Genomic DNA, 13,014 nt, shown 5'->3' with positions numbered 1-13,014 from the left:
AATATTTTGTGGAATTATTTTATGTGAAAAATAATTATTTTATGAATATCGCTAGCTGAAACAGAATACCATCGTGGATACCATTTTTTGTATCTCCAGTATGAAGGAAGTTCTAGCTATATTCACGAGCCAACGCTAACTAGCATCAGCACAATGACTGGAAGTCAACAGGAACAGTTAGCATGCTAGCTGTTCCTGTTCATCCGACTCTGGGGAAGTAAAAGGGCTTCATTGCCAATATCTCGAACTATCTCCTTAATGTGGAGGAAATGGAAAAACAGTTCCAGTGTCAATTTACACAACCAAAACCAACTTAAACGACCAAAACCAGATATAAAGCATGCAGAAAATATATTGAACTAGAAATATTTTTGAATAATACAACCTTTGAGAACTAACAATCAAATAAAAGCTAGAATTGAAAATAAAATGTAAAAAAAACGGCATTAAGAGCAGAATTGTCTCTCAGCTCCAATTTGTGTAGAATTGTTGGAAATTAGCTTCAAAACTGTACAATTTTCTCTCAGCTCAATGGAGAAATGTGTACAATTGCAGAAAATGTACTTACAAAAGCAACATTTTCTTTACGCCGCCAAGATACCTTAACCTTCCTGGCTAATATACATATATATATGTGGGAAGATCAAAATAATGAAACTGTCTACCAAATCTATTCATTAAAAAAAGTTAATCACTTCTACTTGCCATTATCATTCACTCGATGATAAGACAAGACATGATATATACAGTATATATATATATTTTTTGCTAACATATGATGGGGGTCCCTGGGTCGCCAGTTTGCCTGGGCGGGAATCCCTGGACAACAAAGGTTTCAGATGCATCCACAGTCTGAACTGTAAATAGGGTTGCCATTTCAGATGCATCCACAGTCTGAACTGTAAATAGGGTTGCCATTTCAGATGCATCCACAGTCTGAACTGTAAATAGGGTTGCCATTTCAGATGCATCCACAGTCTGAACTGTAAATAGGGTTGCCATTTCAGATGCATCCACAGTCTGAACTGTAAATAGGGTTGCCATTTCAGATGCATCCACAGTCTGAACTGTAAATAGGGTTGCCATTTCAGATGCATCCACAGTCTGAACTGTAAATAGGGTTGCCATTTCAGATGCATCCACAGTCTGAACTGTAAATAGGGTTGCCATTTCAGATGCATCCACAGTCTGAACTGGGAAATAGGGTTGCCATTTCAGATGCATCCACAGTCTGAACTGTAAATAGGGTTGCCATTTCAGATGCATCCACAGTCTGAACTGGGAAATAGGGTTGCCATTTCAGATGCATCCACAGTCTGAACTGTAAATAGGGTTGCCATTTCAGATACATCCACAGTCTGAACTGTATAGGAAGGTGTCAGGACAATCCATGGCTGAGTTGGTCTAGTCTACAGCAGTTTCTCAATCCTGGTCCTGGGGACTCAAAATGGGTTAAGGGGTGCAGATTTTAGTTTTTGCCCTAGCACTCACCCACTTGACTCAACGAATCAACTCCTCATTAAGTCTTTGATTTGAATCCGTTGTGTGAGTGTTAGGGCAAAAACTAAAATGTCCCCTTTTGGTCCCCAAGACCAGGTTTGAGAAACACTGCTCTGCAGTACCAGTTCATGCACCAGGACGTTCAGCAGCCATCTACATGTAGTACTGTAGAGCTAACACTAGGGGGCGTTTACATTTTATTTTATTTTATTTAACCTTTATTTAACTAGGCAAGTCAGTTAAGAACAAATGCTTATTTACAATGACGGCCTACACCGGCCAAACCCGGACGACGCTGGGACTCCCAATCACGGCCCGGTTGTGATACAGCCTGGAATCAAACCCAGGGGGGTCTGTAGTGACGCCTCAATCACTGAGATGCAGTGCCTTAGACCGCTGCGCCACTCGGGAGCCCACTCACACTAGGGGGCATACTCAACTATAGTCCTGCATTAACGTCACTAGTCATCAGTCTTCCAGAGCTATGCATAAATCAAATCAAATATTTTTTTTGTCAAATGCGTCGAATACAAGTGTAGACTTTACCGTGAAATGCTTACTTACGAGCCCTTTTCCAACAATGCAGAGTTAAAAAGGAATAAAATTAACAAATAGATCAAAATAAAATAGTAGCACAACAAAATAACAATAATGAGGCTATAGGTTATATACAAGGAGTACCGGTAATGAATCAGTGTACTGGTGTACGAGGTAGTTGGGGTGTTTGATTGAGATGATCTGTACATGTAGGTTTGGTTAGGTGATTGATTGAAGTACTATGTACATGTAGGTACGGGGTGAAAAGCAGAATGTCTGGGTAGCCGTTTAATTAACTGTTCAGCAGTCTTATGGCATTGGAGTAAAAGTTGTTCAGGAGCCCTTTGGTCCCAGACTTGGCGCTCCGGTACCGCTTGCCATTCGGTAGCAGAGAGAACAGACTGTGACTGGCTGGAGTCTTGGACAATTTTTAGGGCCTTCCTCTGACACCACCTGGTATAGAGGTCCTGGATGAAGGGTGCTCGGCTCCAGTGATGGGCCGTATGCACTACCCTCTGTAGTGCCTTGCGGTCGGAGGCCGAGCAGTTGCCATACCAAGCGGTGATACAGCCAATCAAGATGCTCTCGATGGTGCAGCTGTATAATCTTTTGAGGACCTGAGGGCCCATGCACACACACACACACACACACACACACACACACACACACACACACACACACACACACACACACACACACACACACACACACACACACACACACACACACTTACACTCCCTTCACTCCCTTCACTCTCTTCACTCCGTACACTCCCTTCACTCCCTTCACTCCCTTCACTCCCTACACTCCCTTCACTCCCTTCACTCCCTACACTCCTTACACTCCCTACACTCCTTACACTCCTTACACTCCCTACACTCCCTTCACTCCCTTCACTCCCTTCACTCCCTTCACTCCTTACACTCCTTATAATCCCTTCACTCCCTACACTCCCTACACTCCCTTCACTCCCTTCACTCCCTACACTCGTTACACTCCTTACACTCCCTTCACTCCCTACACTCCCTACACTCCCTTCACTACCTTCACTCCCTACACTCCCTTCACTCCCTACACTCCCTACACTCCCTTCACTCCCTACACTCCCTACACTCCCTTCACTCCCTTCACTCCCTTCACTCCCTACACTCCCTACACTCCTTACACTCCTTACACTCCCTACACTCCCTTCACTCCCTTCACTACTTACACTCCCTTCACTCCCTACACTCCCTACACTCCCTTCACTCCCTTCACTACCTTCACTCCCTACACTCCTTACACTCCTTACACTCCCTTCACTCCCTACACTCCCTACACTCCCTTCACTCCCTTCACTCCCTACACTCCCTTCACTCCCTACACTCCCTACACTCCCTTCACTCCCTTCACTCCTTACACTCCCTTCACTCCCTTCACTCCCTTCATTCCCTTAACTCCCTACACTCCTTACACTCCCTACACTCCTTTCACTCCCTTCACTCCCTACACTCCCTACACTCCTTTCACTCCCTTCACTCCCTACACTTCTTACACTCCCTACACTCCCTACACTCCTTACACTCCTTACACTCCCTTCACTCCCTTCACTCCCTTCACTCCTTACACTCCCTTCACTCCCTTCACTCCATTCACTCCTTACACTCCCTACACTCCTTTCACTCCCTACACTTACTACACTCCCTTCACTCCCTTCACTCCCTTCACTCCTTACACTCCCTTCACTCCCTTCACTCCCTTCATTCCCTACACTCCCTACACTCCCTTCACTCCTTACACTCCCTTCACTCCCTACACTCCTTACACTCCCTACACTCCTTTCACTCCCTTCACTACCTACACTCCCTACACTCCTTTCACTTCCTTCACTCCCTACACTCCTTACACTCCCTACATCCCCTACACTCCTTACACTCCCTACATTCCCTACACTCCCTTCACTACTTACAATCCCTTCACTCCTTACACTCCCTACACTCCTTACACTCCTTACACTCCCTACACTCCCTTCACTCCCTTCACTACTTACAATCCCTTCACTCCCTTCACTCCCTACACTCCTTACACTCCTTACACTCCCTTCACTCCCTACACTCCCTACACTCCCTACATTCCCTACACTCCTTACACTCCTTACACTCCCTTCACTCCCTTCACTCCTTACACTCCCTTCACTCCCTACACTCCTTACACTCCCTTCACTCCCTTCACTCCCTTCACTCCCTACACTCCCTACACTCTTTCACTCCCGTCACTCCCGTAACTCCTTACACTCCCTACACTCCGTACACTCCCTTCACTCCCTTCACTCCTTACACTCCCTACATTCCTTTCACTCCCTTCACTCCCTACACTCCCTACACTCCCTACACTCCTTACACTCCTTACACTCCCTTCACTCCCTTCACTCCTTACACTCCCTTCACTCCCTTTACTCCCTACACTCCTTACACTCCCTTTACTCCCTTCACTCCCTACACTCCCTACACTCCTTACACTCCCTTCACTCCTTACACTTCCTTCAGTCCCTTCACTCCCTACACTCCCTTCACTCCCTACACTCCTTTCACTCCCTTCACTCCCTACACTCCCTACACTCCTTACACTCCCAAACTCCTTACACTCCCTTCACTCCCTTCACTCCTTACACTCCCTTCACTCCTTTCACTCCCTACACTCCCTACACTCCCATCACTCCTTACACTCCCTTCACTCCCTACACTCCCTACACTCCCTACACTCCTTACACTCCCTACACTCCTTACACTCCCTTCACTCCCTTAACTCCTTACACTCCCTTCACTCCCTTCACTCCCTACACTCCCTTTACTCCCTTCACCCCCTACACTCCCTACACTCCTTAAACTCCCTTCACTCCCTACACTCCCTTTACTCCCTTCACTCCCTACACTCCCTACACTCCTTTCACTCCCTTCACTCCCTACACTCCTTACACTCCCTTCACTCCCTTCACTCCTTACACTCCCTTCACTCCCTTCACTCCCTACACTCCTTACACTCCCTTCACTCCCTTCACTCCCTACACTCCCTACACTCCTTTCATTCCCTTCACTCCCTACACTCCTTATACTCCCTTCACTCCCTACACTCCTTACACTCCCTTCACTCCCTTCACTCCCTACACTCCTTACACTCCCTTCACTCCCTTCACTCCTTACACTCCCTTCACTCCCTTCACTCCCTACACTCCTTACACTCCCTTCACTCCCTTCACTCCTTACACTCCCTTAACTCCCTTCACGCCCTACACTCCTTGCACTCCCTTTACTCCCTTCACTCCCTACACTCCCTACACTCCTTACACTCCCTTCACTCCTTACACTCCCTTCACTCCCTTCACTCCCTTCACTCCCTTCACTCCCTACACTCCCTTCACTCCCTTCACTCCCTACACTCCCTACACTCCCATAGCTCCTTACACTCCCTTCACTCCCTACACTCCTTACACTCCCTTCACTCCCTTCACTCCCTACACTCCCTACACTCCCATAGCTCCTTACACTCCCTTCACTCCCTACACTCCCTACACTCCTTACACTCCCTTCACTCCCTTAACTCCTTACACTCCCTTCACTCCCTTCACTCCCTACACTCCTTACACTCCCTTTACTCCCTTCACTCCCTACACTCCCTACACTCCTTACACTCCCTTCACTCCCTACACTCCCTTTACTCCATTTACTCCCTACACTCCCTACACTCCCTACACTCCTTACACTCCCTACACTCCTTACACTCCCTTCACTCCCTTAACTCCTTACACTCCCTTCACTCCCTTCACTCCCTACACTCCTTACACTCCATTTACTCCCTTCACTCCCTACACTCCCTACACTCCTTACACTCCCTTCACTCCCTACACTCCCTTTACTCCCTTTACTCCCTACACTCCCTTCACTCCTTTCACCCCCTTCACTCCCTTCACTCCCTTCACTCCCTTCACTCCCTTCACTCCTTTCACTCCCTTCACTCCCTACATTCCCTACACTCCTTACACTCCCTTCACTCCCTACACTCCCTACACTCCTTACACTCACTACACTCCTTACTCCTTACACTCCCTTCACTCCTTACACTCCCTACACTCCCTTCACTCCCTTCACTCCTTACACTCCCTTCACTCCCTTCACTCCCTACACTCCCTACACTCCTTACACTCCTTACACTCCTTAAACTCATTACACTCCTTACACTCACTACACTCCTTACACTCGCTTCACTCCCTTCATTCCCTTCACTTCCTACACTCCCTTCACTCCCTTCACTCCTTTCACTCCCTACACTCCCTACACTCCTTACACTCCTTACACTCCTTAAACTCCTTACACTCCTTACACTCACTACACTCCTTACACTCGCTTCACTCCCTTCACTCCCTTCACTCCCTACACTCCCTTCACTCCCTTCACTCCCTTCACTCCTTACACTCCCTTCACTCCCTTCACTCCCTTCACTCCTTACACTCCTTACACTCCTTACACTCCTTACACTCCTTACACTCCCTACACTCCTTACACTCCCTTCACTCCTTTCACTCCCTACACTCATTTCACTCCCTTAACTCCCAACACTCCCTACACTCCCTTCACTCCTTACACTCCCTTCACTCCTTACACTCCCTACACTCCCTACACTCCCTACACTCCCTACACTCCTTACACTCCGTACACTCCTTTCACTCCCTTCACTCCCTACACTCCCTACACTCCCTTCACTCCTTACACTCCCTACACTTCTTACAATCCCTTCACTCCCTTCACTCCTTACACTCCCTTCACTCCCTTCACTCCCTTCACTCCCTACACTCCCTACACTCCCTACACTCCTTAGAGTCCCTACACTCCTTACACTCACTACACTCCTTACACTCCCTTCAATCCCTTCACTCCTTACACTCCCTACACTCCCTACACTCCTTACACTCCTTACACTCCTTAAACTCCTTACACTCCTTACTCTCACTACACTCCTTACACTCCCTTCACTCCCTTCACTCCCTACACTCCCTACACTCCCTAAACTCCTTACACTCACTACACTCCTTACACTCCCTTCACTCCCTTCACTCCTTACACTCCCTTCACTCCCTTCACTCCTTACACTCCCTACACTCCCTACACTCCCTACACTCCCTAAACTCCTTACACTCCCTTCACTCCCTTCACTCCCTTCACTCCTTACACTCCCTTCACTCCCTTCACTCCTTACACTCCCTTCACTCCCTTCACTCCTTACACTCCCTTCACTCCCTTCACTCCCTACACTCCCTTCACTCCTTACACTCCCTTCACTCCTTACACTCCCTACACTCCCTACACTCCCTACACTCCCTACACTCCCTACACTCCCTACACTCCCTTCACTCCTTACACTCCCTACACTCCTTACACTCCCTTCACTCCCTTCACTCCTTACACTCCCTTCACTCCCTTCACTCCCTACACCCCCTACACTCCTTACACTCCCTACACTCCTTACACTCACTACACTCCTTACACTCCCTTCACTCCCTTCACTCCTTAAACTCCCTTCACTCCCTTCACTCCTTACACTCCCTTCACTCCCTTCACTCCCTTCACTCCCTACACTCCCTTCACTCCTTTCACTCCCTTCACTCCCTACACTCACTACACTCCTTACACTCCCTTCAATCCCTTCACTCCTTACACTCCCTTCACTCCCTTCACTCCCTACACTCCTTACACTCCCTTCACTCCCTACACTCCCTACACTCCCTTCACTCCCTACACTCCATACACTCCCTACACTCCCTACACTCCTTACACTCCCTACACTCCTTACACTCCTTACACTCCCTACACTCCCTTCACTCCCTTCACTCCTTACACTCCCTTCACTCCCTTCACTCCCTACACTCCCTTCACTCCCTTCACTCCCTTCACTCCCTACACTCCCTTCACTCCCTTCACTCCCTACACTCCTTACACTCCCTACACTCCCTACACTCCCTACACTCCCTACACTCCCTACACTCCCTACATTCCCTATACTACTTACACTCCTTATACTCCCTTCACTCCCTTCACTCCTTACACTCCCTTCACTCCCTTCACTCCCTACACTCCTAACACTCCCTGTACTCCCTTCACTCCCTGTACTCCCTTCACTCCTTACACTCCCTTCACTCCCTTCAATCCCTACACTCCTTACACTCCCTTCACTCCCTTCACTCCTTACACTCCCTTCACTCCCTACACTCCCTACACTCCCTTCACTCCTTACACTCCCTTCACTCCCTTCACTCCCTTCACTCCCTACACTCCCTACACTCTTTCACTCCCGTCACTCCCGTAACTCCTTACACTCCCTACACTCCGTACACTCCCTTCACTCCCTTCACTCCTTACACTCCCTACATTCCTTTCACTCCCTTCACTCCCTACACTCCCTACACTCCCTACACTCCTTACACTCCTTACACTCCCTTCACTCCCTTCACTCCTTACACTCCCTTCACTCCCTTTACTCCCTACACTCCTTACACTCCCTTTACTCCCTTCACTCCCTACACTCCCTACACTCCTTACACTCCCTTCACTCCTTACACTCCCTTCACTCCCTTCACTCCCTTCACTCCCTTCACTCCCTACACTCCCTTCACTCCCTTCACTCCCTACACTCCCTACACTCCCATAGCTCCTTACACTCCCTTCACTCCCTACACTCCTTACACTCCCTTCACTCCCTTCACTCCCTACACTCCCTACACTCCCATAGCTCCTTACACTCCCTTCACTCCCTACACTCCCTACACTCCTTACACTCCCTTCACTCCCTTAACTCCTTACACTCCCTTCACTCCCTTCACTCCCTACACTCCTTACACTCCCTTTACTCCCTTCACTCCCTACACTCCCTACACTCCTTACACTCCCTTCACTCCCTACACTCCCTTTACTCCATTTACTCCCTACACTCCCTACACTCCCTACACTCCTTACACTCCCTACACTCCTTACACTCCCTTCACTCCCTTAACTCCTTACACTCCCTTCACTCCCTTCACTCCCTACACTCCTTACACTCCCTTTACTCCCTTCACTCCCTACACTCCCTACACTCCTTACACTCCCTTCACTCCCTACACTCCCTTTACTCCCTTTACTCCCTACACTCCCTTCACTCCTTTCACCCCCTTCACTCCCTTCACTCCCTTCACTCCCTTCACTCCCTTCACTCCTTTCACTCCCTTCACTCCCTACATTCCCTACACTCCTTACACTCCCTTCACTCCCTACACTCCCTACACTCCATACACTCCTTACACTCCCTACACTCCTTACACTCACTACACTCCTTACTCCTTACATTCCCTTCTCTCCTTACACTCCCTACACTCCCTTCACTCCCTTCACTCCTTACACTCCCTTCACTCCCTTCACTCCCTACACTCCCTACACTCCTTACACTCCTTACACTCCTTAAACTCATTACACTCCTTACACTCACTACACTCCTTACACTCGCTTCACTCCCTTCATTCCCTTCACTTCCTACACTCCCTTCACTCCCTTCACTCCTTTCACTCCCTACACTCCCTACACTCCTTACAATCCTTACACTCCTTAAACTCCTTACACTCCTTACACTCACTACACTTCTTACACTCCCTTCACTCCCTACACTCCCTTCACTCCCTTCACTCCCTTCACTCCTTACACTCCCTTCACTCCCTTCACTCCCTTCACTCCTTACACTCCTTACACTCCTTACACTCCTTACACTCCCTACACTCCTTACACTCCCTTCACTCCTTTCACTCCCTACACTCATTTCACTCCCTTAACTCCCAACACTCCCTACACTCCCTTCACTCCTTACACTCCCTTCACTCCTTACACTCCCTACACTCCCTACACTCCCTTCACTCCCTACACTCCCTACACTCCTTACACTCCGTACACTCCTTTCACTCCCTTCACTCCCTACACTCCCTACACTCCCTTCACTCCTTACACTCCCTACACTTCTTACAATCCCTTCACTCCCTTCACTCATTACACTCCCTTCACTCCCTTCACTCCCTACACTCCCTACACTCCTTAGAGTCCCTACACTCCTTACACTCACTACACTCCTTACACTCCCTTCAATCCCTTCACTCCTTACACTCCCTACACTCCCTACACTCCTTACACTCCTTACACTCCTTAAACTCCTTACACTCCTTACTCTCACTACACTCCTTACACTCCCTTCACTCCCTTCACTCCCTACACTCCCTACACTCCCTAAACTCCTTACACTCACTACACTCCTTACACTCCCTTCACTCCCTTCACTCCTTACACTCCCTTCACTCCCTTCACTCCTTACACTCCCTACACTCCCTACACTCCCTACACTCCCTACACTCCTTACACTCCCTTCACTCCCTTCACTCCCTTCACTCCTTACACTCCCTTCACTCCCTTCACTCCTTACACTCCCTTCACTCCCTTCACTCCTTACACTCCCTTCACTCCCTTCACTCCCTACACTCCCTTCACTCCTTACACTCCCTTCACTCCTTACACTCCCTACACTCCCTACACTCCCTACACTCCCTACACTCCCTACACTCCCTACACTCCCTTCACTCCTTACACTCCCTACACTCCTTACACTCCCTTCACTCCCTTCACTCCTTACACTCCCTTCACTCCCTTCACTCCCTACACCCCCTACACTCCTTACACTCCCTACACTCCTTACACTCACTACACTCCTTACACTCCCTTCACTCCCTTCACTCCTTAAACTCCCTTCACTCCCTTCACTCCTTACACTCCCTTCACTCCCTTCACTCCCTACACTCCCTTCACTCCTTTCACTCCCTTCACTCCCTACACTCACTACACTCCTTACACTCCCTTCAATCCCTTCACTCCTTACACTCCCTTCACTCCCTTCACTCCCTACACTCCTTACACTCCCTTCACTCCCTTCACTCCTTACACTCCCTACACTCCCTACACTCCTTACACTCCTTACACTCCTTAAACTCCTTACACTCCTTACTCTCACTACACTCCTTACACTCCCTTCACTCCCTTCACTCCCTACACTCCCTACACTCCCTAAACTCCTTACACTCACTACACTCCTTACACTCCCTTCACTCCCTTCACTCCTTACACTGCCTTCACTCCCTTCACTCCCTACACTCACTTCACTCCCTTCGCTCCCTACACTCCCTACTCTCCTTACACTCCCTTCACTCCCTTCACTCCTTACACTCCCTTCACTCCCTTCACTCCCTACACTCCTTACACTCCCTTCACTCCCTTCACTCCTTACACTCCCTTCACTCCCTACACTCCCTACAGTCCCTTCACTCCCTTCCCTCCCTACACTCCTTACACTCCCTACACTGCTTACACTCCCTACACTCCTTACATTCCCTTCACTCCCTTCACTCCTTACAGTCCCTTCACTCCTTACACTACCTTCACTCCTTATACTCCCTACACTCCTTACACTCCCTTCACTCACTTCACTCCTTACACTCCCTTCACTCCCTTCACTCTTTACACTCCCTTCACTCCCTTCACTCCTTACACTCCCTACACTCCCTTCACTCCTTACACTCCCTACACTCCCTTCACTCCCTACACTCCCTTCACTCCCTACACTCCCTACACTCCCTACACTCCCTTCACCCCTTACACTCCCTTCACTCCCTTCACTCCCTACACTCCTTACACTCCCTTCACTCCCTACACTCCCTACACTCCCTTCACTCCCTTCACTACTTACACTCCCTACACTCCCTTCACTCCCTTCACTCCCTACACTCCTTACACTCCCTACACTCCCTACACTCCCTACACTCCCTACACTCCCTACACTCCTTACACTCCCTACACTCCCTACACTCCTTTCACTCCCTTCACTCCCTACACTCACTACACTCCTTACACTCCCTTCAATCCCTTCACTCCCTACACTCCCTACACTCCCTACACTCCCTTCACCCCTTACACTCCCTTCACTCCCTTCACTCCCTACACTCCTTACACTCCCTTCACTCCCTACACTCCCTACACTCCCTTCACTCCCTTCACTACTTACACTCCCTACACTCCCTTCACTCCCTTCACTCCCTACACTCCTTACACTCCCTACACTCCCTACACTCCCTACACTCCTTACACTCCCTACACTCCCTACACTCCTTTCACTCCCTTCACTCCCTACACTCACTACACTCCTTACACTCCCTTCAATCCCTTCACTCCTTACACTGCCTTCACTCCCTTCACTCCCTACACTCCCTTCACTCCCTTCGCTCCCTACACTCCCTACTCTCCTTACACTCCCTTCACTCCCTTCACTTCTTACACTCCCTTCACTCCCTTCACTCCCTACACTCCTTACACTCCCTTCACTCCCTTCACTCCTTACACTCCCTTCACTCCCTACACTCCTTACACTCCCTAAACTGCTTACACTCCCTACACTCCTTACATGCCCTTCACTCCCTTCACTCCCTACAGTCCCTTCACTCCTTACACTACCTTCACTCCTTACACTCCCTACACTCCTTACACTCCCTTCACTCCCTTCACTCCTTACACTCCCTTCACTCCCTTCACTCTTTACACTCCCTTCACTCCCTTCACTCCCTACACTCACTACACTCCTTACACTCCCTTCAATCCCTTCACTCCTTACACTCCCTTCACTCCCTTCACTCCCTACACTCCTTACACTCCCTTCACTCCCTTCACTCCTTACACTCCCTACACTCCCTACACTCCCTACACTCCTTACACTCCTTACACTCCTTAAACTCCTTAAAACTCCTTCTCACTACACTCCTTACACTCCCTTCATTCCCTTCACTCCCTACACTCCCTACACTCCCTAAATCTCCTTACACTCACTACACTCCTTACACTCCCTTCACTCCCTTCACTCCTTACACTGCCTTCACTCCCTTCACTCCCTACA

At 49.2% G+C, this 13,014-nt stretch overlaps 1 protein-coding gene across 1 annotated transcript in view; it reads right to left on the bottom strand.

The window, feature by feature from the left end:
• The window catches only part of LOC311106734 (XK-related protein 6-like), a gene marked incomplete at both ends in the record, with an annotated part of 39,647 nt that overhangs the window by 3,629 nt on the left and 23,004 nt on the right, over positions 1-13,014 (bottom strand). The gene's annotated exons all lie outside the window — the stretch shown is intronic.

This window comes from Coregonus lavaretus, assembly GCF_964263955.1.
Source record: "Coregonus lavaretus genome assembly, chromosome: 31".
Classification (NCBI taxonomy): Eukaryota; Metazoa; Chordata; class Actinopteri; order Salmoniformes; family Salmonidae; genus Coregonus; species Coregonus lavaretus.
This window is presented reverse-complemented; position numbering and strand designations above follow the sequence as displayed.